This window comes from Rhynchophorus ferrugineus, unplaced genomic scaffold (genome assembly GCF_030347505.1).
Source record: "Rhynchophorus ferrugineus isolate W39M unplaced genomic scaffold, kcgeb_rfMv2 rfM4, whole genome shotgun sequence".
Taxonomy (NCBI): domain Eukaryota; kingdom Metazoa; phylum Arthropoda; class Insecta; order Coleoptera; family Curculionidae; genus Rhynchophorus; species Rhynchophorus ferrugineus.
In genome coordinates this window covers 4217887-4245850 of record NW_027472583.1, presented here as the reverse complement: position 1 = coordinate 4245850, position 27964 = coordinate 4217887, and the positions used below count along the sequence as shown (strand labels likewise).

The 27964-nt window shown below is 30.6% G+C and overlaps 1 protein-coding gene and 1 long non-coding RNA gene across 3 annotated transcripts in view; one reads left to right on the top strand and one right to left on the bottom strand.

Moving 5' to 3' along the window:
• PKr-C (neuromedin-U receptor 2-like) overlaps positions 1-18410 on the bottom strand; it is a 228569-nt gene extending 210159 nt beyond the window's left edge. Inside the window, exon 1 of one of the 2 annotated variants that reach the window (XM_076404399.1) lies at positions 18081-18410. The gene's annotated coding sequence lies outside the window, so the exon portion shown is untranslated. The remainder of the gene's footprint in view (positions 1-18080) is intronic. The other variant, XM_076404400.1, reaches the window with a different exon arrangement.
• On the top strand, positions 5142-5539 carry LOC143196593 (uncharacterized). The gene is made up of 2 exons (XR_013005772.1): positions 5142-5234; positions 5329-5539. It is a non-coding gene; the product is annotated as an uncharacterized LOC143196593 (long non-coding RNA).
• Positions 18411-27964: the final 9554 nt, after the last annotated feature.

Sequence of the window (27964 nt, the reverse complement as noted above, 5' to 3'; positions counted from 1 at the left end):
AATTGCGCTACCACCTTATTAAGCAGTTAATTTTACATATGTATTGATGTTTTCATAAATATATCTTTGTTTAAAAAGGAGTTATAAGGAAAAATCCGAAAATGACCAAAAATCGCGACTTTTCCTGAGTATATATATGGAAAAATCCTCAAAAAATTTCAGGTCATCAAATGGATTTAAAACTTCATATTACATAAATAATGCGACGAAGAAGACGCAGAAACTGTCAATTTTTGTATAAAGTTCATAGCTTTAGAGATATGAGCAATAATGGAGTTTACATTCTTTTTGTGAAAAAACATAATTTTGCAATAACTCTGAAACTTCTGAAGTGGGACCTAAAATTGTGCTACCATCTCATTAAGCAGTTAATTTTACATATGTATTGATGTTTTCATAAATATATCTTTGTTTAAAAAGGAGTTATAAGGAAAAATCCGAAAATGACCAAAAATCGCGACTTTTCCTGAGTATATATATAGAAAATATGCAAAAATGTGTTGTACCTCCAATTCAAGCGAACCCGTTATATTTTGTCAAAATTATGGTGGAAAAAATGGATGAAATGTTTTTTTTTTTTATTGAACGAAAATTTTTTGATTTCGGCTTAAAAGCTGGATTTAAAAATGTCTTAACAAAAGACTTGATTTTGGTAAATTTGTTAAAAGCTTTATTTTATAAGTTTTATTTTATCAGAAAAGTTATGATATTGCCATAAGAAGCACTTAATTTTATATAATTTATGATATTTTCAATACCGTAAGTTAGTTTAAAACAGGGTTACTAAAGAAAATCCAAAACAGTATGATATTTCTTCTATTTAAAGGATCACGTTAACTATTTTATAGAAAACGTCTAAACATACAAGAAAAGTAAGTTTATTATCACTTTAATGATATGATTTACGCATCCGGATTATCCATAAAACACATATGTAAGAATCTGCTTCTGGTTGTGGTAACAGCGTTCAAAAATCCATAATGAATACATAATACATAATAAATGTCTCCTTGCATCTACAATTGTTTGATGTTTTGTTAACTTTATTTCTGATACAAATTTAAATATTACGAAAATGATTTTATCGTGTAATAACCTGAAAGTGGACACGAAATTACACTGTAGGAAATGCATTTCGCGACGGTGACGTCATTCAACTGTTATATTTTCTGTGTTGGCCAAGAAGTAGTTAGAATCACCTTCCATCCCAAAAACTAACGAGCGTAATAGATATGGTGGTGAGACCATTTCTGGTAATTGAGCACAATATAGCCCTGTAGTCCCATTTAAGATAGGTACGTTTTTTATATAGTTCCAAAAGGTCGTGTCGATTCCTAAAACCCACTAAGAGGCAATTAAAACAATTGCAACTGTTCCAAAATAAGATGTTGAGGATGATTCTGAGTGCCTGATGAATGGTATATCAGAACCGTTGCTATTAGTGGATTCCCGACCTCATTCACCGAAAATTTCATAAAAATGTTCATGGGTTTCCTACCGCAATCCCCATTCTAACCGCTAAATTGCACAGTGCAAGGCCGGATAACGAGACTAAAAAAACATTTTAAAATACCTTAACGTTAAAACGTTTACCATTCCGTTATTGCCCTGCAGATAAAATGGTAGAAGTAAATTAAACCAATTTTTAAATGGCGCTAAAAATACCTATTTGGACGTGATTATTCACTATGAATACCAAAAAGTTATCGAACACCAAAAATACGTTTTAATAACAGGTCGGGGGCTTGGAAAAATGTATATAGTAAATTAACCCGATGTAAATAACTATATTTCGGTTTAAAATTGGAAGCAGTGAGACAAGAGCAACTGAATACAGCAGCACGGTTCTGTTTCTTTTTCATTAATAATATAATTTGGATTAATATTGGAATAGATTATATTTAGGATAAATGAAATTATTTTGAAGCATTATATAATTTTATTGAAGAATAATCTTCAGCCCTTTTTATTTGTCCAATTTAGTCTGTTACCTAATAGTATTTCCTTAATGACAGAAATTTTAGATGGTTAACAGAGATCCTGATCAAAGTTTGAGTTTCCCTCTATTATTTATGAATACGATCTCTGTCCTGAGTCCCTCAGGAATAAGATCATACTAGACAAAGTTGTTCACTAAAGATGGGTAATTACTAGCGTAGGGAACTAACAGATTAATTGAAAAGTCCCCGGTTTACCACTGTAAAACACATTTTTGGCCAAAATTACTTTTTTTATTCAACATAATTCCCTTCAAGGGTGATACACTAATTATAGCGACCCTCCAACTTTTCGATACCATTTTCGTAATACGATTTGTCCTTTGCTTCAAAATAGGCATCAGTTTCGGCGATCGCCTCTTTATCGACGAAAATTTCTTCCCAGCGAGCATTCTTTTGAGATCTGAGACAGAAGTCGCTGGGGGCTAGATTTGGAGAATACGGTAGACGAGGAAGTAATTCGAAGCCCAATTCATGGATTTTTGCCATCGTTTTCACTGACTTGTGACACTTTTTCAAGGTAATCAATGAAAATTATTCCTCACATGTTGATTTTGAGAGAGAAAAGAATAGAGATAATTGCTTGGATCTCTCTCTGTGTCGTACAGACTAGTTCAATTTAAATTTTTTTTAGTGAAATGGAGATGTACGTATTCCTTCTCGTACTAATTTTGGGAAAGAAACGGAAAGAGATCATTGCTGGATTCTGTTATGTCTGGAACATTTTTCAGATTAATTTTGAATGATGTCTAATTATCTTTATATTTTGCATATTTGATTTAATTGTAAAGAAAGTATTTTCTCAATCAATCTTCATCAATTATTTAACTATGGCACCCATTTTAAATTAATATTAATTTAAATCATTATTTGATTTTATTTGTTGATAACCAACAATATTTTAAAATTATTATTCGTTGAAATGTCTATTAAGGAAGTTTTAACATTCAAAAATCTAACTTTGAAAATTGAAAAATTCAGTGAAAAAGAGACATAATGGTTGCTAAGAAAATATAAATACAGTTAAAAGTAGTTTACTATGTATCAATCAATATTTTGTTATTTTTACCCTATTACACTAATAAAAAATATTGGAAATAATAATTCCTAACTCTATATTTATGGATATTAAACTATTTTATTAGAGTTCAAGCACTGTAAGGTCCCCAGGAAGATCACACTAAGCATGTTGTAAAATGGTTAACAAATAGTGGGTAAATTTGATATCAAGCAAAGGTCATCAAAATAGCGCAAAAACTCTATTAGAATGAAATACCGGAAGCTTTTTAGCATGCGTGAATACGCATTTATATACGCAGCGATATACGAGGTGCCTTCAAACATAACGAGAAATTTTCTCTATCACCAGATAAATTTCCAGTTAAAAAATAACTCACTTGAGTCACAAAAAGTGCTTATCAAACAACCCTTATTATTTAATTTCGCCAGAAAATCACACCAAGTGAATACGGGCGTGGATACGATAACTTTGAAGATAATTGTGCAGCCTGAAGCTGCTTTCGATTCCTTTCGGGACCGTAATTAATTATTTGAAAGTAAGATGGATGAGATGAGATTTTAATAAGACTATGAAGGGCTTGTGAGTAAACAATCAGGTTATTTACAAATGCCAAGACAAAAACAAGATATCGATAATCTAGCTGGCAACAAAGTCTGTTTTGTTTCAATTTTATACTACCGAACCCAGCAACATTTAAATTCTTTATGGCATTAACTGGAGGAAGGATTTTCTTTTAATTGTCAATCATTCAACAGTTAAAAGATTAGTAAAATAAACGAAAATATGTAACATTAAATAATGTATATTAATTAATCATTTAGCCTTTCAAATGTTAAGCCAAACTTGTTCAATATAAAGACAATTAAAAAGAAAATCAAAAAAATTATTTAAATATTAATTTAAAAATGTATTATCTATATGTATGTATAATGTATCCAAGTTTTCTTAAAATTCTTTTAAAAAATTAGTTTCATCTACACTGCCCTTGGGGCACAACATTGAATGCTTGCACGTGAGTAGTATTCAGTGAATTTAGTTCAAACACCCATTGTCGTGGGAAGGGATAACAAGTCAACAAAAAACCCTGATTAATAGAATAATTATTTAATAGTATAGACAGTATAATCAGGTCAAGGTAGTTCCGGAAATAGAAAAGGCAAGAAGAAGAGACCCAATTACCCTGGATTTTGTACTCTTATACCTCATAGTACTCGTACTAATCCTCTTGTCTTACCAACAGTAGATTATTGTGTAGGTGTATTTTTACTGGTCTATTAGTGAAAATGCAAAGTGTCAATATGAACAACTGTTCGATGATTTTGTCATTGCCCTACATAAAATAACAATTTTCCATTAAGTGTTAAGTTATTTACTGTATACAGGTGCCTCAAAATTACATTTTCCACATTTATTACCTCAATTTCTTCATTTAAATAAGTATGCTGCCGAAATCCTTGAACTACTTTTATAAACTCATGGTGATCATAGAAAAAATAGAAATTTCACGGTATAGGCGACCTTGGGGAAATGTTTTGTTTAGTTCAATCAACTGTAGCGCTGCGATCGCAAATTGTGATTGGCAGTTTAAATTCCAGGTGCCGCCACTAACATGAAATGTGATTGGTCGTTCAAATTGTGTGAAATCAGCATTTTCTATGGGCGTCCATTTTTATGTTTGTTGTTTGTAGGTTATGGTTTTTGTTTAGATCACGAAATTTTCGTTTTACGTTGTGCATATTTTCTGTTTCACATTAATTATTATGGGGTAATAATATAAAAATTGATGACAATACGTCAGTGTAGTAAAAGATGTAGTGTACCGGGGTAAAATTCTACTACGGAAATTAGACATCGTTTCAGAAAGAATGATCTCGCTCCTTTCCAAAAATGGATTGATCAAGTAAATAGTAGTAAGTTACCTGGATAAACCACAATGCAAATATATCAACGTCATGGTGTTTGTTATGGACATATTAGTGAAAAATTTAGAATTATCCTTCCTTCACGAACAGGTATTTGGGTAAATGCATATCCATCATAGGTTTTATCAGGTACATATAAAATTATCTATCTACTACATGTCTGTTTATATATTGTTTGTTTACAGAAATTCAAAAACTTACGAAGATGTTAGTAGTAATAAAATTCAATTAATCTACCAAGTTGTGCGTATGTTGTCAGTGTGATGTCTCTACATAAAGAAGTCTTACAAGAAGGTAATAATTAATATAACTGGATAATTAGTAGTAATAAATACTACTTTTAATTATAAAATATCCCTAAAATATTTGCAATACATTAACTTTTTAGAACAATCAGTGTTCAATCATTTTATAGTAGAGGAATTATATATTTAAATTTGATTGCCTTGTTAAGAAAATATTTGTTATGGTGCCATCAATTAAAAATTTAATTGCTACTTTTAGGGGATTTATTAACTTAAAGAAATCTATTTTGTCTAAATTTACAAATAACTACATTTGTTTAACAAATCTTAACCAAGATTGCTTAAAGATTTTTGTTGGATCTATTAGAGGTCATAGAGGTAGAAACATCATCCTTCCCCTAGTATGTTCGAGAAATTTTTAAAAGGGCTCATCATTTCAATTTTTTCACATCATTCTCCCGGAGAAAATTGTGAAGAAGATGAACACGTTAGATAACTTATATTCTTTTTTAACGGGAGATCTAGTACCACTTGAGGTTGTTAAATCACCTGTTGAGTCTATATTTTCAGTTCCAGAGAATTTTGCTCTGAGGAAAACAAAAGTCTAATATTGTATTTTAGTCTTATTTCAGGCTATTTAACAAAACTTCTGAAAAAGAGACAACATGCAATATTTGTCTATATTCTATATTAAGTAGTTCCACAGATTAAATACTCTAAAATCTAAATATTTTTAAAAAACACATAAATTTTTAGTGTTTCGACTGTCCAATCCATAATGATTTTCAAGACAAAATTTTAAGTTATTCTGAGGTTTGATTGTATTTTTGGTTTAATGAAGTTAATGTAATATCAACAGGAAAGGATTTAAAGTTTACCTTCAATATATCAAGATAAGTTAGAACTCTAATAGATCCCATAAAATTAATGGCACTAAACATATATGGGAAGGCCTTATAGAAGAATTATAGATATTATAATATTGCCTAGAATAGAGTTCATAATTGTTTTTTTTTGCTTTTTGTTTATATATATTTATATTATTTACACTTATGTATATTTGTATAGGATTTTATTTTAATAACTTAATTTTAAAATTTAAATTTGATTTTTATTTAAATACTATTGGCCAATAAATGTGACGTCACAAAATAATCAGGGGAAATGGCAGACCAATCAAAGCAAAGTATTTTCCTTACAGGTTTCTACATAACTATTTTAAACTAACCAATCAAATTCGCGTTGTCAGCGCCGCCAATGATTGGACTAAGCAAAACTTTGCCCCACTACTTACCATTGCAGTTGCACACCCCTGATGGTGATACAGACTAGTCATATCCTAATTGTCAGCTTTAACTTTAACCGTTTAAAAGTAGATATTTTGATGTCAAAATATAAATAAAGAGTTACCCTGATGACGAAAACAACTTGAAGACCATGAATTACAAATTACAGAACGAAAATTCAGCGCAAACAGTTTTCTGACTTGGAAATGTTCTACATTGAGCGTACTCAACAGACCCAATTCTGATTACAACTACTCAACCCCCCTTCTGATTACTACTTGTTTAGGATGATAGACGTTGGCGTGGAAGGCACAAGGTTTTGAAATGCTGAAGTGCAAAAATAGATCAATGGATTAATCGTTGTCCAACCAACTAACTTGATATTATTTCGATCAATTGTTCGTTTTAATTTACTACCGTATGACTTTTTATATTTTTAAAGCTGTTTAGGCCATTTTTTTTATTATTTGGCAGTTCGAACCTGATGCGATATTTCAATCACTCGCCTGTCATTAATCAAAATATCCCAGACTCCATCTTCTGCTTTCGTTGATCCCTATAAAATCCGTAATTTCGGCTTCGCAAAAATACCCCCCGGCCACAGCAGACACTTGTTCCTGTTTATTTCTCACTCGTCATCCCGTCAAGCAATGAAAGCGCATTTATCAGCCGGTGGATATCCGAAACTGATCGATATCGTGGTAGAATCACGCGTCCTCTCTTTATTTACCAAATATATTTGATATATATTTTCATGACTTGGCTTGATTTTCTTGACTTGATTTCATCGCTTGGATTGAAAAATTTTTCGTAACTGCAGAGGATAGACAAAATTATATGAACACCATACGATATAGTATATCTTGTTGGACATTGACAACACTGTTTCTGCGTAAATAGTGCAACGCGTGTATCTTGTTCAGTTTACTGGCAAGTTTTGTACCAGGTGTTCCAATTCGAAGAAGAAACATAATTTTCAAGAGAATAGAAAAATTTATTTATATAAAGTATTGATCGTTTGACTCTATACATCTTGCCCATTTTCCGGGCAGTTTATGGAAAGCATTCCAAAAAATCTGTTTGTCCTTTGACCAAAAACATTCACTCAGCCATTTTTCCAACTTGTTCAAAATTGGCGAGATGCTGCTCTGCAAGCGTGTGTCTCATTGATGGGAAAGGTTGATAGTCAGACAAGTTAATAACTGAAAAATACTGTATTTAGTTAAACTTTCAAAGATTTCAAAGATTCAAAGATTTCGTGAAAATAAATTACCAGTTTACGATGAAAATTGTCGAGAAAATCAGAAAAAATGTTATTAAACAGCTTGTACAGTTTATGTTAACGACTCATACGTAAAAAATTGATTTTTATTTATTTTCAAATCACCAGAAAGATTACCACAAATCCAACATGTTTTGATGTCACGTCAAAGACGGGGGGAAATATATTTCTACACAGTCTGTATTTTGTTTAAAACGCATTTTTTATACTATTTGGTATTCCAATTAAAGGAGGTAAATATTGTAAGATTAATTAAAAATCATTCATAATTGCGATATAATAGTGCGGTTGTTAAACAGAATACAAAAGATATAACTTGAATCATTGAAAAAGCCTGTGGTATATCAACAATATTGATATTAGAATGAAGGCACTGACCACGAAAGTGTCGTAAACCATTTACACAAAGCTGTCTAGAACAAGAACAGCGATATGTAAATTATTCGTGAGTGAGCTTAGTGCAAAAATACGATACACACGATATAAGATCTGAAAAATTACAAACTAGTGCCAATCGTTCAGCATTGGTACTCTATTCTACGGTGTTTAGGGTAAATGATGTGGCTCGGTGAATGGAGGTAAAACGAAATGAAACAGTGGTGTTTACATTATGTGACCGTTATTTATTGACTTTATATAAAAAAAAATGTGAAAGATAAAATTAGATAAAACGGATGGCAGCGGTGTTACCTGGAGACGAGGCTTGGGCAGTCGATGGTGGCACGTCTAAACCAAACGATGGTTGAACACTGAATGAATCGAAATACCCTTCAATAACATCCCAGATAAACGTCTCGGGGTTGCCGCCAGCTATTCGTTATCGGGTTCTAGTTGGCGTGGCTGGCACCCCGCCCGTGTTCAACATCTGGGATTATATTTCTGGGTATTTTGTAGACCGTTATTCCACGATGTAAAATTTGACATGCCACAAAGACGCTACAGGTGTAAAACTAGAAAAGAAAAAATAGGTCAAGTAATTCTTGTAAGTAAGTCAAGATTACCGGAATTGAATAGTATAAAAGATAATGTACTTCTTTAATTTGATTTTCACTTGTTCCGTCATTTGTACAATACTCTTCTTGTACTCACTTAAAACTTAAAACAATTGTCATAGAAAATCTTCACTGAGGGGATCTAATAGTAAGCTACATTTTACTATTTCGCTTCTACTATCTAGTAATACTTCTACTAGACTAAATTGTTATTACAGTACTTACGTACGGAAAATATAAAAAGCGTCTTAAACTGAGAGCGGATTTTTTGTTTTCATTATACTAGTTAAAGTCTCTTAAAGTTAAAAAGAGATAGAATGCTGTATGATAATGAATATAATACAAATCAGTCTGGAAAACTCAATATATGTTGATACTGGTCGACAATATTGTCAAATGTCTACATAACTCTTCAAAAAAAATTGGAGATTATAAACTGATAAACGTTGTAAACCAAAATTCTAAGTGAATGCGACAACATTGCGACGTGCTGACGTCACAAATTTTGATAACTTGCGATGGTTACTTTATTGGATAGACTATATTTACAGTGTAAAAGATTCAACTGAATTGTACTAAAAAAAACAATAATAAATTCGCAAACCCAATAAAAAAAACTATAAATAATGACTTGGGTAAGGTAACCGCACAATTAAGCGTTTAAGATAATTTTAATCATCGACTAATTGTCGCGCCATTGAAGCAAATGAATAGAACAACAGACACAAGATATAATGCACAACAGTTGTTCGGTCCAAAGCCATCCACTTGTTTACATTGGCATTGTTATATCGTCTAGGTCATGAAGTGTATGAAACATAAAAAAACGTGCATGGATATTTTTCCTCGTTCGGTGGTAAAAAACACTTCAATCGAAAATAACATAATTATTGGCAATTATTCGTAACGCTTAATTAAAACGGTATCGGACTATGTTCAAATCCGCGAAAAAATATCGATTTTTTGTCGCGAACACGTCGCTAATTTCATTCCGACCCCAGTCGAATTTCGAGCGTCTTTTTTAGGCGATGTCTGCGTTCTTTACATACTAAAAAATCTTGTTTTATTAAAAAAATTATAGGTTTCGTTAACAATGCGGTTTTAGAGATATATTAAATTTTACACGATATTAATCTCATATAAATTTTGAAGAAAACGAAGATTTGAATTATAATTATAACATGAAAATTAACTAGAAATATAAAGGAACATAAATTTAGTAATGATTAACTAATAACTAACTATAAGTATAACTAGTAATAAGGTACATTTGACTATAATCCTTTTACTATCTACTATTTCTACTTCTACATCCACTACTTTACTACTACCTATTTCCTTCTACACCTGTAATAAAAGAGCCAATGCATATCATAGATGGCATCAAATTTAGCGCCAAATACTTCTTGTCAAAATCTAAAATTACAAAGAAGCCTTCTTCCTTACAAAGAATCTTTCTACAAATGTACTAATTGGGACATGTTTACACTTATAATGCAGGAACAAATCAGTTTAAACGTAAGACTTAAAAGTATAGACGAACTTGAGCAGCAAACCCGAAATATAATTGAGCAAATTCGGTCTGCCGCAAAAGAAGCTATCCCAACCAGAAAGAAATCAGAATATGAGGTAATTTACCTTGAAATTAAGGAATTGATAAAAGAAAGACGAAATGCTAGAAGGGTACGGCACTAAACCAGAAATGCTGTAGACAAAACAATATTTACTATAATTAGTAATCAGATACATATATATATATATATATATATATATATATATATATATATATATATATATATATATATAAACAAAATATAATAAAATATAATAATAAATATAATAACAAAATATATAAAATAATAGCAATTTCATATTGAAGCTTCACCTTCCAGTACGTATTATATCATCAGAGTATGAACAAAAATTCTTCTCGGTACGTCTGAATTAGTACAAAGTATTACATTTATCGCATTTATAGGAAGTAGAAGAAAAATACGGTTGAAGGTATTAGGGTTAACTTGTGTATGATTGCTGTGTGAAGCTTATATCAATCATGCTCAATCAAGTGATTTTGACATCAAAGACAAAGAGCGTTCTGGACAATCAAACAAATTTGAAAACCAAGATTTGAAGGTATTACTCTACCAAACGTTGAATGGAGATCGCAATCGTGTGATAGATTTAAGCCGAACGCTGCGCAAAAAACAGCCGAAGACACAACAATGTTATTCCTCAGCATGAAAACGCTCAAGCACATGTTTAAAAAGCAGTGACAACATACTTATAAACATCCACCGTAATATCTAGACCTTGCTTCTTCTGATTGCTACATGTTCTGATATGTGAGTCGTGCCCTATCCGAACCGGATGTCCTGAAAATTCGCGGATGTCCTTAAAAGATGTATCATCCTATAAAGATAGAATGCAGTATACCGATTTTTCACAATAAAGACTCAAAATGAACAAAAGTCCTTTAAAACTAACATATAGTATATTAACAGTTAGTAGATTATAAAAATTATTAAACTGTTTCATCCAAATATTTATACTTTCCCATATGTGCAGACTGGCATATTAATTGCCTATTGATCTTGAACTAAATAAAGCCTTCTTATTTATGATACATATGAGAATATATACAGTCATTTCATCTTTAATATGTTGGATAAACAAAACAAACAAATTATGAAGACGAGATATCGAAAATGTTATTACATATATACTAGTAAGTTGTTCAATAAGTTCTAAAAGTAACAACTATTCATACTGTATTCATATTATTTTAGTAAGTTATATTTTCAAGGAAAAGCCAAAATTGATTAAGTTTATTTTAACTTCAATCAATTCAAGAAATAAAGGATTATTCATTTTGTGGTTTGGTTCACATCGATCTTCTAATGTTCTGCGAGTAATCCAATAGTTCTTATTCAGTAACTTCATTTCTGTTTTATTTCGAAATTTTGAATAAATTCCTAAATCCGTTAGATTTCGAGATCGTATAGCTTTCCGTCAGTTTTGGCATTGTTGTATTACTAGTTGATTTGATATTATAATGGTATTTGGTATTTAAGTCCACATAGGCTCTATAATTGACATAAAATATCCATTTGGAAGTATCTTCCTAATAACCAGCACAATTCTTTGATTTTAATTCTGATCTAACCTGATGTTTCCCATTTAACATACATCTAGTTGGATGTCGAAATACGTCGCTGATTCTGCTTGAGGAATCCGGTACCATCCAAAGATATTATTATGTATTTTCCAGTCTATACATTATATGAATCTTATTGACTGCCAGTTGTATATATTCTGCAGTCCTAGGCAGAGATAATAGGTCAAATGAAAAGTCCCTGGCTTGACGCATAGATGGCGCTACTAGAATTATATCCATATGTTTTTTAGTTAGTCCTAACCCTCAAAAGATGCGTGTATTTTTGAAATTTGACAACTGTCGGATCATTAGTTCATGAATTATAGTAATTTGAGTGAAGGAACTTTTGTTATTGTGAAAAAATGGATAAAAAGGAATTTCGCTTGTTGGTAAAATATAAAAAAAACTTGACTTGATGCCGAGTTTCAGGACATTGTCCCAGGAAAATCAACCACCAAGGATTGGTATGCTAAATTTAGACATTAATAGTTTAGTTACAATAATATAAATGTTGAAAAACGTTCAATCACCAAGAGTCGATAAAAATTTATAATTAAATAATGTTCAAGCTAGTTTAAAGTAAACGTAACTTTATCAGTTAGGAATAATTGTTCATTTAAAATTATTAAAAAGCGTATAATAACATTTATAATTCCCCGGTGCGAATAGGATACTAATAGTCTTTTGATGTTGGATCGGTTGTCTATTATTATATTGAGAAGTAAGACTTATTTCCACAAAATGTTCAGTTCGAACCCATAAATCAAAGAGAGGACGTAAATTATATTAAAATTAGGACCGTGACAAGGTCAAAATACTATTAGTGAGTTATTGTTGCTAATTATAAGCAGAATAGCGTAAATGATTTGGATTTCTCGTACGCACACTTGTTATAAGTTAAAACATTAATATAGGGTGGGACATCTGTTTACTTATGACTTATTTGCACATTGACTGAAAAAGTAGGGTTGGCTGACTGAAATTTTTAAAATGCAAATCAGAAAATCTTCTCAGACGAAGTTTTATTTCATCCAAGAGAATACGTAAAGTAAACAAACGAAAATGCCCGAGCAGTAAATCTAATAAAATTGTAATCGAATGGAAATTCGAAAAAATCGCCATTATGACTAATATAAAATATTTTGGCCTAACTAAAATATTTTCTGACGAATCCATATTATATCTTAATATATTTGCATCAATAATATAAAACCTGTTTTGTCTTCAAAAAATATCTAATACCAACTACGTATTTCTTAAAATTAATGATTATACAATTAAAAATAATATTATTAAATATTATAGTAACGATTACCAATGATGTTCTGGTCAAAAGGTTCTTCATCAAATGTTCAATGATCATAAATATAAATAAATTTTGAAGGGTTGGCAAATAGTGAGATTGTACTTTTGAAATTTACACGGTACTAGAAACATTTTTACTGATTACTTATTTTTGATATTAATATTCGCACGGTCGATAGAACCATGGACGGAAATATAAGTTAATGATAAGATTATATCATTCTGAAAATAGAGAGAGATAGTAGTTCTGGTCTATTATTGTATATACTTTTTTATGAACATTTGTTCTAACAAGACGCCCAAAAAAGTTTTAAAAAATTAGTCCTTATAAACGATATTATAAATGCAAACAATTGTCGAATTGTCGAACAACCTAACCCAATTGTTAAATGGTTTTGACATTTCTGTGGTAAAACAACGATTTATCTGTTACCGAAGACCATAGAAACAACACTTGGATGGTGATGGTCCGTTAATCCCTATTGTCAGTATTGGCTTCAAAGATTTAGAAGTGGTGATTTTAAAATCATGAAATTTAAAAATCCATGATAAAGAATAGTTCAGAAGGCTAAAACTAAACTTGAAAAAAACTAAAAATGTTGATGAATCAACTATTTCTATGCGTTTACTTGCAATGAGAGAGATGCAAAATGAGTGAAAGGAAAACTAAGTGAAAATATAATGTCAAACCGAAACGGTTTCGCAGCTTGTCATGCAAAAAGATGTTGTTTATATAGCATTTTACACTAGGTGGAAAAACTAACATATTAGGGACATTACTATATTTATTTGAATGAATGATGTTGTTTTAAAAGGGTTGTTTTATCTTAAATAGGTACCGGTATCATTATTATTGTTTTTGTGAAATAGCAATACAGTATACACGCGTCATTTCGGAACGAATGTCTATTATGGGACGTTTCTCCTCATCCAGTATAGATAGATATTGATAGATATTATAATTTCATTACTTCTAACCGACTTTTGTGGTCACAATCATTTTTTACAGAAATCCAATTAAACTAGAAAATTAAATAATCTCAATATTCTCCTTCATAATTTACACCACTTTTACACAGATTTACCGACTTCAAAATAATCAGTTGGAATTAAAATAATATTGTAAATAGATAAACAGTTTTCCCTCGATCACCCCCTCCCCCCACCAGATCGTGACTTGGTTCCAATAGGACCATCTCAGAAGTGTACTCTTTCGAATAAAAAAATAATAATTCCGAAAATCGGTCCATAACTGACGAAGAAATCGGCGAACATATATTTAAAAAATATACATACAGCTGAACATAGAACGTCCACCTTTTTTAAGTCAGTTAAAAAAGGCGATATGCTAACACCAAATATAGTCTATCGATTACCACTTCTTCAGATTCTTCTTCTTCTGGTTCATTTTCGAATACTGTCGAAATACTGTAGTATCATCATGTTGCCAAAATGATGATAAATTATTGAAAAATATATAAATATTTTGACTGATATATATATATATATATATATATATATATTGTACTAATTCTACTCAACAAATGCCTTTTTAAAGAGAAAATATAATGATCTGAATAAATTATATTTTCTATTAACCATTTTAGAGACGGTAATGTTTCTCTAAACGCATAATCCTATGATCGCCATTGAAGGACATCAACAATTTAATTTTCATTAAACTATAATGCGTCAACTATAGGAAAATATTTTTAATTTTTTTTTTTTTTAGAAAAACACACAAATGAATGTCACATCAATTGACCCAAACAGACAAAATAATACGTCTTACTACTATAACATATGCAAGTAATTTAACTAATAATAAAGTAATGTAACGAATTAACATATTTATTGATTAAATAGGAACATTAGAAAGGATCGATTGTGATAATTTTAGATGCCCTGGAAAAAATAATGTAACGACAGGTCGACACTCATACCAAAACAATTGATGCATAAAAAACCTTCATAACCGAAAAAATTATTTATCACATATTCATGTAACATATTATATAAATTTTGTTTTATATTATCTTTTAAATCACTACATAGTATAAAACAAAGTCGCCTTTTCTGTCCCTATATCCCTATGTGCGCTTAAATCTTTAAAACTACGCAACGGATTTTGATGCGGTTTTTTTCAATAGATAGAGTGATTCAAGAGGAAGGTTTATATGTATAATACATGCATAATATACTAAGGCCACATTGCTAATTTTAGAGGTTTCTAACGTGATGTCGTAAATTAACCTATTTTTTTAGGCTTATTTAGCAATTAGCAAAAACGCTGACTAACCCTACGAGTTAGATCAAATTAATGTACTACAGTATTGTACACCATAAAAAGGTCTACAAAAAAGTCCGCGATGGTATATGTTTATCTTTTAGGGATAACCCACATTAACCATTTTTATTGTTTACTTTTTACGTGAGAAAATGGCTTATATACGAACCTTAAATACAGTGTGCAATTAATATAGATCAATATGGTTCCTTACAGCATGTAAATTAAACAAATATATTCGGAGATATTACAAATTTAAAATTTGCGTTTAAAAATGTGTAATATAATAAAAATTGTATGAATTTAGATATTCCAAAGATAGCAGGAAATCTTCATAGTAAGTATAGGGGAAGAGGAATTGTTTTACTCCAAATTTAATGCGTGCAGGCCAAGGGCACTAATGAATGAACCAAAAATACTGGATCGATTTTAATCATGTTTTCATTGAGTGACATAGGCATATATATTTTATGCCCGTGCAAAGTCGGAGCGGGACGCTATGTTTTTATATACAACGTTCATATTTTTTCTGTAGTGTATTTAATTTAGTATCAGCATTGCACCCGTGCGAAGCCGGGGCGGGTCGCTAGTAATTATATAATGATGAAACACATATATTTAAAACAGTAACAATTGATATAATAATCAACTGTCAAGTATTAATGATTATGTGACGATTATATTAATTTAAAATGATATACAATATTTGGAAAGATTTAACAAGAAAAAAAGAAGATTTCAGCTTAAGACCGAGCATCAAAACTATTAAATTATAGCTAAGAGCATTTTTGAAATTAGAACGTCAATACTTAATAACAAATGCATGGATATTATGCAAACTATTTAATAACTATTCATAAATGAACTTTTTAAATTACAAATAAGACGAAAATTATAACATTCATGTTCAACCACGAAGTACAGTCATCCTGCGAATGAGAAAATTTTAATTTTAATTTCAGTTATTGTTCCTCATTGAACTGTTTTCAATAATAGAAATATTTAAAATTTAAAATTGTTAGAAGGATTTAATATTATGTGAATAAGAAATCACGACCTTTTTAAAGTTTATTTTTAACTATCAACAATTATTATAATGGGCTGGTTAGTGATATAAGGAAATATATGATTTTGTTAAATTATATAAATAGTATCTATATTCAAATAATAATTAAAATTTATTTTAAAGAAAATATTTTTGAAAATATTTGTTTGAAAGAAAAAAACCTGAAAACAACTAACTTTTCTGACTGCAAAAATGAAGTAGTGTAACTAACAAGTATGACAAGAAACAATGGAATAACCACTTTAAATGAAAGAGGAATGAAATATGCCTTATTTGTCATTATATAAAAATTGTAGAAAACTTTAGGTAAGAATGTATTGTAAGTAAGTGTCCATACTGCCATAGCAAACAGGTAAGACAAAACACACCGGAGAAATTTTCTTTAAGCTAATTCTAAATCAGCAAAAATTATTATTATACACACATTGTTTAACTTTGTCAGAAAATATGTAGTTTTATGCCTTATTACATAATAATTGTAGCAAATTTTAGCAGGAGAAAACATAATAAAAAACTAGTGTGTATATAGCCTTCAAGTAAGACAAAAAAACACTAAAAACACATTTTAAAATTAATTTTCAACAACCAGCAATTTATTATTATTAAATATTGATTATATTATTAACTATACCTTATAATATATAGATCTTACTCATTATTTTCAAAAAATAGTTTCGGCGGTCTATTAAATGTAATTACAAACTGGTGTCTATATACGCATCAAATAAGACAAAAAATTCTAGATCAATTAATTTTCAATATCAAGTATCAATTTGCAAAAAGGATTAATTGTTATTAAAAATCAGTCATATTATTTATAATATTATACCTACTTAGAGACAGGTCTTACGAAATACTCAATTTATAATATCGATTATATTATTAATTATGCCTTATTAAATATAGGGCTTACTAAATATTGTCATAAATTATTCTATACATTGCACTATTATATAATAAATGGTAGAAAATTATAGCAGGAAAAGCTACAATAAAAAAACAAATGTCAAAAACAACGATAAAAACACTGGAGAATTAATTTTGTTAAATTAATTCAGCTAATTTCAGTTGCCAACAATAAATACATTCTCATCAAACATATATTATATCATTAACTACACTTTGTTACATATAGATCTTACTATATGTTATCAGAAAATATTTTGTTTTAAATAATGATTATTATTATAAAAATGCTAAAAGAACAAAAATGCTAGAAATGTTGACCTGAAAAAATGAAGAATGAAGAAACTACACTTTTTTAAAATTAAATTTCTGGTGCCAGTGGATAGCAACAATGGATAAATTATTACTAAATATCGACTGTATGGTTAATTATATCTTATTAGATATAGATCTTATTAAATATTATGAGATTATTATAGTTTTATCTATTATTACCTAAAAATTGTAGAAAATGACAGTAGAGCAAACAATTTGTTATTACCAACAATCAACTGGTTGTTAAAAAAAATATATTATACATATTTTCTTAGATCAAAATAATATTAAAAAATGCCTACCTTAACCGAAGGATAAGCACCCAAACTACAATATTAAACACACAACAGAGAGCTCCATTCTCAACAACACAACTTTATCATCCATCCATACGAATAAAACAAGTTTTTAGCGGGGTAAACTATAACAAAAAATAGTATGCGTATCGTCTTGATGAACCGGCAAGGCAAAACACCGACGAAACAACTAAAACATCGCAAACTTTCTCGTCGGAATCGGCACGGTGTCGTTCCCACGTACGGCAGGCGCGCAATGCCAAACCGATGCGCCTTTTTCCACCGAAACACGCACGAAAAGTTGGAAACTCGCGCGGAAGTCGACTATCCAACAACGGACGAACGTACGGATCGCGAATAGCGAGGATTGCGCGACTGAAACCACCGCGGACACAGCGGACTCGCTGAAGATCACGAGGAAGTAGGTGGCCGTGACTAGTTGTGGACCATCAGTGTCGTAGAGAAGTAAATCCATAGAATAGGGATATCGTATTTATTGAGCGATACAAACATATTTTTACGATATTTTTTAAACATAACACCTTTTAATTATTTTTAATAAACCTTTTGAAATAGTTACTTAATTTTAATTTTCTTACTTAGTTTCTTAATTTTTTAGAGACCTTTAAGCATGTTAATGCTTAATTTAAAGGATTTATTAATATATCGTTACATTTTAACCGATTTCAAATAAGGAGGAGGTTCTATGTTCGAATGTATATATTTTTATGTATGTTCACCGATTTCTTCGTCAACTGCTCAACAGTTAGGAGATAGAGGATACATTTTGTAAAAATATTATGAGGATGCCCAGATAACTAATTGTATACTTTGGAGTTTTTTTAGACAAGCTAATGTTGAAAGCAGCGTTCGGACCGCTATACCCTTCAGAGGTTTTTGAGGAGGTTTTAGTAAGAGTTTGCTTATCAAAGTCATTTAGTGCAAAAGCTATTCAGTTTGTTTTTTAAGTATTAACCATATCATTCGGCAAACCGTAGAAATATTTCAGGCAACTGCCTCTGTGGTGTAGTGGTTAGAGCATTCAACTCACACACCGAGGTCGCAGATTCAGTTCCCGGTGGCGACAATGGCTCTTGTTATTGCTTTAGTTTGGTTTTATATAATTTATATTAGGAACAAAATAAATATAATTTGTTGCTCGTACCAACTTTAAAGTGATTAGTTGGTAGTAGTTAGTAGGTAGTTGATAGAATCCTGCTGGGGCATGGTCGTAAATTTATGTTTGTGATTGTCCTAGGTAAGAGTGTAAAATCCGACAGGGAAATGATCCCAGGCACGCCGGTAACCAGGCTGGGTAAGACCGGATGTCTTCTGGGATGATTTCTAGTCGGTAGGCTTAATGCGGAGGACTGTGGTTCGGAGTTCACGTTAAATTGTAGGTCCAGCCCAGATAAACCCATAGTTGGTAAAAGGAGACCTTAAAATATATATTTTAAATTGTAAATATTGTAAAAAAGGCTCAGTCCAGATTAAAACGTTTAAATAGAATTATAAGTACAAATATAATACTTTTTTTCTCAAATGAAAGATATTAAGATATTTGAAAATTAACAATTTTAACTCTGCAGATGTTCCTGAAACTAACAAATCTATGTCTTCAACTTCATGCCGTTAAGGACCAGATACTAACACCAAAAAAACTGAGAAGTGCGGTAATAACTAGTAATGTGGTAATAATTATGTATGTTTGTTACGATGGATGAGAAACGTTGCTATATTTTCGAAGGTCAATTTTATATCTATTTTCGTATTAAATGTTTAAAATTATACAAAATTTTTCATAATCATTTAATTAAGAATCTCAATTGATTATATAAGGTTTTTGTATGTCTTTTAATGAAATTAGTACTTATATGTTAAACAGTGTTTATATATTATTATAAATAAAAATGCTTAATTAAAATATTTGTCGTACCCTCTGGTGTATCAGTAGCGAAACATTACTTGCGATCTTATCTATGTAAAATCGCCTTCTATGTCTTATTATTCTACATCTCTGATGATATCTTGCGTAATATGTCTGCCAATTCCGTAAAAATTAACGTAGCACCAAAACGTGATAGTAGCCGCTGTAGTAAGCCGCATCCAATTAACCTACTAAATTATATCAGTATCTCGTTGAAAAGGTATCGGATACGAGATACAGATTGATTTAAACCCCCAGTTCAATGTCAACAACATTTTTAAAATTATATAATCGATTATAAAATCGAAACATATGAAACGACTTGAAGAAAGTAAATTTTCAGATATTATGTTATTAGATATATGGTTCTATTACAATTTAAAATAAAAATATTCTCGTGATATTTAGCCAAAGTCTATGTGAATTGCACAAGCTACCAGAACAGCAAAAAATGTAAAAATTAGGTGCTTGCATGTATTCTGATTGTTGGTCAAAATGCGAAGTATACAAGCGACCAAATATACACAAATGTCAAGCAAGCAAGAACACTCTTTCTATTTTGTTGCTTGGTTTGAAAAAATCTGATGAAGAAATTAATCAAACAATTTTAGAAACTAATTAAGATACTGCTCCGCTATATCTCCAGTTGTCGGTGTTGGTTTAAATTATTTAAAAATGGTAATTTTTATTTCAATAACAAACAACAGTCTAGAATACAAAAATTATTAGAAGATACAAACATCCCCAAGACTTTTTGGAAGAAAACTCAGCCGAAATTCTCCAAGAAAATTTCAGATAGCTAAGCAATTGATGAATCAGCTGTTTCCACACGTTTACACATGATGGGAAAGAGACATTTCCACGAGGAAGGAAAATGGCTACCACATGAATTGAAAATGGCAATTCATTGCTTGCCAGAATAAAGAAAAGAAGAACTTTTTGTGGCGCCCAGGAGAAGACATGGACACCGAAGCACAACACTCAAGGCCATAACACTAGCTGTGTATATGGTGGAGTCAGCAAGATGTTTTGTAGCTTTGTAAGTTATATGGATGGATGTGTATACTATATTTGATCCTCATATAGACAAACAGGAGCAAGCTTAGATATTGGATCATATTAGCCCACAAAATGAAAATAAGTCATCAGCACCTTGATTTAAAGACCGACGTGCCTACCACCTTCAGCTATCATACAATCTGGTAATTCCTTTTCATTTTATATATTAACACCTGCCTATATGGACCTATATAGCAATTAAATGTTACGTAGTCAACACTGCTGCTTACTTGCTGACTAGTTACTGAGTAAGGTATACATTTATCTTTCAATTTTTTTAGCTCATCTTCTGAAAATATTAATGAAGATTATCCTCATAGAGTAAATTTCACCAATTCCATTCATATTCCTACACAGACAACAGACGACATGAATCTGTTTACACATTTGACACACCTTTGATATTATTTACAGAGTACTGGCAATTATATAAATTTAAACATATTTTTCATTTATAACAGTACCCTATTCGGTAACACAAAACTACGTCATATTGCTCACTGTTTTCATATTATTTCTACAATATTAGTGCTACTAAATCATAACATTTTGCTTATAATTCATACTTTATACAGGTATTATCTGCTACCAATTTTCTGTATTAAATAATAAATAATTATATAAACTAATCCAGGAATATTAAAATTAACAAGAAAATATCACGTAACCGTTACTGCGAAAAAGAGAGACGGAAATAAAATGATTTTTATTGGAAGAAATATGTTGACAGATCGATTTTTAAACACACATTTTTTTTATTACCGACACTTATATACATGAAGAAATAAGTGTTCGTCTAGTTGAATATACAATTTTTGTACTTTTACTGGAATATTGGATTTCATCGAACACATGTTGTTTAATAATATAAACTAATTCACCTATTGAGCAAAAGATGCCACCATTGATAACAAAACAATAAAAATAAAAACTCTTAAAGCAAAAGTATTCTATGATAAAACTCTGACTGGAAGATTTCTAGTTCCAAAAACAACTAACTCTACATTTTTACTCGTTTAATTGTATAACAATTTAACCTGTATTTCAACAATGGTGCCATCTATGCATCAAATGAAAGACTTATTAAATAATTGATAAGAATTATATTAACAATAAATTAAAACCTCGTATTGTCTATTGTTTCTTCAAAATGTTATTTAAGTAGTTAAAAAACATTATTAGTTGCCAAAAAAAACTGAAATAGGTTACATCGAATGTCCTTAAGAGCTCTTCTCGTTAGATTACACTTGACAACTCACGCGCCATTACCCTTTTTCTTCTAAATCAATTTCGAAGTATTTTTACACAATTTCGTTTCTTCCAGCTGCCCGGGTTTCTATTAAATTTTTTCGAAGCTCACTATATTGAATATTAGTTAATATATTCAGATTTACTAACAAAGAGATGTAACTTAAAAATATATTTTACATAATAAAGCACCGGAGCCTACTAGGGTCGAGATTTGCCTCACAAAAAACAGATAAAACTAATTCCCATTGACGTTATGTGAATATAAAAAGAATGTTCGATATTTTGCATCGATATTTGGAAGGGATTTTAAGTTAATCAAATTGTACTAATAATTTTAAGTAATTCATTAAGAATATAAATTCTTTTTTCGTCGAGTTTTATTGAAATAGTATGTAAAATTGAAATATTTTCACGGTCCTTCAACGTTTGTACAATACGGTGTTCTTTGCTCATTCTCTCTTGTTCTATGCATAAATTCTTATCATTTTTGCATCTCTGAAATATATCATTGATATATTCCTATAATATTTGCGTTAATCGCCCTCAAGATTTTCGCCTCTCTGTCCATCCTTCCCCGACCTCTCTTAGTTCGCCCGTCCGCCCTCATGTGTTCTCACATACAGAGTTATCTTCTTTCTAAACAAACTTCTACTAATTTAGTATTGAGGTTTTTTCTTATTTATTTACTTTCTCATCCTGTCCATCTTTGTTACATCCTTAACATTTCTGATGTATTTTATTTCAACTCCTTCTCCTTCTATAATCTCTCCTTCAATATCGTAAATTGCAGTCTGTAAATTACTTTGTGCACCTCCTCGTCCGATATTTCCTTTTTATTAATGAATTTGTAATGCTATGTTAAGAGCTGCGATAGTATTTGAATGGTTCATTTCGTTTCTATGGTGTGTTTGTTGTTTATTTGTTTTGGATGCCATTTTCAGTGTGCCTTATGTAGAGAAAAGTGCGTTTAGTTTTTTATATGATCTAATAATTAAATTATTAGGCATAAGTTCTTGTTTATTGGTTTATTATTAATCGGTAGTACAAAATAACTATAATGGTTCCTGGATCTGGGAAGCGTTGTGTACCCAGATGCACATATAGGAAAGAAATGCAGCACCGTTTTCTTTTGAAGAAGTATCCACCAATTATTATGAAATAAATTTATGATTGTTACCGCTTGTTTTGTTATTGCAAGTTATGATAAGCCTATTCATATGAATAATCATTCAAATATTAATTATTATTATTATTATTTTATTCTTGGATCAACTATTTCACAGTTGCAAATTCATGCGTTTAATTAGCAATCATTTCATAGTTACTAAAAGTGTTTCTTGGTGTAGTTAAGTGGAGTTCGGGCAAAAATATCGCAGCTGAAATACCATAAGGACACAAAAGATGGATTGAAATTGCCCAACGACCACTAGCTTTAAACTATTCCAAGTAAGAAAAGTAAGAAAAACACCCTTAGTCCGTAGATTCTCAGACATGCATCACAGCTCAGGATGTAAGGCCACCATAGGCGAAATGAAGTTGTGATTTATTTATATGTAACGAATGTCAAATTTTCTATATAAGAAATCTCTTTACCGCAAAATGTTTTACTTACAGGTACCTATAGAGGAGATTTAAATTATGACCAATCAAATTATTTGAATGCGTGATTATATAGATATTTATAGATCTCGTTTTGCTTTTATTTATCATCATTCCACCTTTTCTTTAAGTTTTCTGTTTATAGTTTGTAGATAGATTGGAACATGTTTACTTGACCAGATATTATAAGCTAGCAGCTTTATATTAATAAAAAACAAGCAAGAGTTAAATTTAAATTAAGCAGCCTCCTCTCACACAAAGTAATATCTTACATGCCCTTAAAAGCAAATCCTTTAAACCAGATCTTATTGTCTAATGTTGAATGAAGAAAAAAAAACGAAGGCAAACGGAAAAAGTTTCCTGTTTTTTTTCCAAGATTTTTTATCTGAATTTTTTGTATTGGCTACAGTAAAATAAGATTTATTCTGTCTTTTTGGGAGCCTTCGAAAACGAAACAATTTAAAAGTCGAAATAAAAAATTAACCAAAGTTTTTTAGGACGTTAACATCAAAAGTAGAAAATAACTTTAATGCGTATTAAATACATCGTAACATTCCGGTATACTAAATTAAATTAGTATATAGAGTGTGCAAATAAAATTGAATAAGTTATAAGAATAATTTAAAAAATTGTATGGTTCTCAAAACGCTTTTAACTAAGAAACACTTTAAAACTTAAAAAAAAGAAACTCAACCATATGGCAATTATATGGTAAATCAGTAGATGGCCAAATTATTAGGGGCAGGACTGATATTTATGTAATTTGTAGTTAATTAGATTTGTTTCAATAAATGATGTTGCGTTTAAAAGGTTATTTTATTTTAAATAGGTACCGGTATCATTATTGCTGTTTTGTGAAACGGCAACGTAGTATACGCGCGTCATATGTCAATTGTGTGAGGTTTCTTTTCATTCAGTCAATGCCCATTAGAATGCGCGCTTTGTTTTATGTTCTTGTATTGCCTAGATATTATAACTTTACTACTTTTGTATCTAAAACAATCAAACAGTAAGTAATGTTCCGTATAATAATAATTCTTTTGCAATTTTTTCAGATTTACAGGTTGACTTTTCCATCTAACCAACCATCCTAATTTTGACTGACAAAAGTTATTTTGTAAGACGACACCCTGGTGAACAATTTGCGCCAATTGTCTTTTAGAGAGGGTTAAACACCCAGTCAGTGTCAAGGTATTGTTTGTTATCTCAGTCAAAGGCATGTGAGTCCCTATACATTGTAGAAGGGGCAATGGAACAATACCAATAAAAGCGAGTACTAGAAACACGATCATTACCGTAGATTAAATGAATGGTTTTATTGTTTTGCCTTGGCCAAGGAATTCACCAGACATAAATCCCATTTAAAACATGTGGGAACTCATCAACCGGACAAAAGAAAGAAGTGATGACCACCAAACACAATTTATTGAAACTCTCTTCAGAGAATGACATCACAACTCAAAACAATATAGTTTATTCTAGACTATATAGTGCGTCTGAAGTTGTACACATGCACAGGAACAGAAATATTTTTTCTAAATAAAGTATTCTAATTTATTGAATCAGAATACGACAATTGCATTAATTAACAATCAAGACACAATATATAGCACAACTTCAACAACAACTTCTTAATATATAATGAAAGAAAGATTTATTTCAAACATTCGCCACCAACATATGGTTATAACTTAGTTGCTGTGAAAAAATACTAATAAAACTATCAATATCTCAGAATAATGTAACCTGCAAAATAATATTACTCATTTGAATGCAAATTATTCCATTCTAAGATATTTGCAAAAAAAAATTGGCCTGCGTTAAAATCACCAGGAAAATAAAGATTCCTGTTTCTCCCTAAATGAAGTGCCGTAAACCTCTTATTGTCACTAAGAGCTGCTATCAGCTTCGCTTAAGATTCGAATAGGAAAAGTCTCTTATTTCATTTCATTTTATTAGTTCATCCACTCTATTTTCGCCAGGAAATCTGAAAAAGATACAGAAAGCTGTTTACATTGCTAGAAAGCCGATCAACTTTATCCAATTTTCGTCATTTTCAGACAACTGTATCGAAACATATATATATAAAGTAAAACAAGAATTTCCAATATTATCAATGGTTTTCTACTTCGAAATGTTAAAACCTTATTTTAACCTAAAATACTGAAAGCTGATTTGTTTTTTATATAATTTGTAATAATGTACTGTTAAGCTTATATTTTTTAGCCAAATTCATAGGGTAATTTATTGTATTAATAGTGCATCAGACTTATTGTATACAACGATATAACACTTACCGGATAAGTCTTCGGTTTAACCACTTAACGTTTAACGGTTTCTGGAAACTTGATATTTACGTTGATTTGAAACACTTATATAAGACTGGATACCTAAGAAGTTTGATAGCTGAGTTCTACATGAAGTAATAGCAAACATTTTTGAAATGAAAACCAACCATTAAAGGCGATGAAAAGTGTATCATATATGATAGTATTATGAAAAAAGTTTGTTTTAAAAATCCGGAGAAGCTTCAGAAACGGTTATAAACCCCGTATTGACGCTAAAAAAGGTGAATGGCATATTCATGAAAATGAGTTGTCAGGATATGCTGCTCAAACCTGGTCAAACTATTAATAAGGCTGCTTGCAACAACAACACAAATGAAGCAGACAATTAGAAAATGATCTATTTTGATCAATAGGAAAAGCCCCGTTTTCCAACATAACAATTATAAACCACCCAGACTACTGTATAGATAAAGTTCTTCTAGTGGTTCACTATGAGTTGAAATTTATATGAATAAATTATTTTAAGCTCGCACAAATAACATATTGTATTATGAATGATGAGGTGAAGTTGCTTGGTTTATAATTCTACACAATAATTTGAACATGTGTAAGTTATATTTCGAAGTAGGTTCCACGAATCCTTATCCCACGTATATCCTCAATCAACAAAGATATGAAGATCGATATAAAAAATACTGTTTACGTCAATTGCTTGATCTAATAAGTGGCCAAATACTTAAACAACTCCCAAGAAAGAGCTAATAAATCTAGCACATTTATTTAATGCTACACTACCTATACGGTAATTATTATATATTATATAAGATTATTATATCATTAAATTAGGTAAATCGCCCAAAGATAAAACAATAATGTTTACCAATATAATTCCTCCAAATCATATCTGAAATGTACAAAAAGTTATTCTTAAAACGCCTCAAACTAATTATTGAAGAAAGGCTCATTCAGGTTCACCAGTTTTAATTTAGATTATTCCGTATTAAACATTAAAGAAAATACTCTGATCTCAAACCTATCAAACCTAGCTGGAGTATCTCAAGGAAGCGTGTTGCGATCCGTGCTTTATCTCCTTTACATCAGTGATCTTCCCACAACATTATATAGCACCAGTGTTGTTGGAGGGTCGCTATAATCAGTGTATCACACTTAAAGGGAATTATGTTGAATAAAAAAAACTAATTTTGCCAAAAAAATGTGTTTTACTATGGTAGGCCCGGTACTTTTCAAGTGATCTGTTATAACCCTGAATGCCAAGTTGCGATTCCAATATCCAATTGATTCAGAGGTTCCAAAATAAAGTGGCGAATGCGAAGATTGGCCGATTCTCAATAAAGCAGTCTCCAGAACCACGTCAACACGGAAGCATCCAGACTTCTAAATATGTATAAAGTCATTAGACGTCTCAACCGGAAAAAAACTCCAGGTCTTGCAATGGTTTGAACATTAAGTGATTCAGAGGAAAATATGTTAGTTGTAGTAGTTTGTTAGTAAGTTGAATCAGATTAAAGTTCATTGTTAGTTGTATACTAGTTTTAATTAAAAGAAATTGAAATACAAACATGAAAAAAGGATTTATGCATGTAAGTAACTATTAAATAAATTATAGCGACCTTGAGGTATGTCTAATTTTACATCGTGGAATAACGGTCTACAAAATACTCAGAAACATATTCCCAGATATTGAACACGGGCGGGGTGCCAGCAGCGCCAATTAGAACCCGATAACAAATAGCTGGCGGCAACCC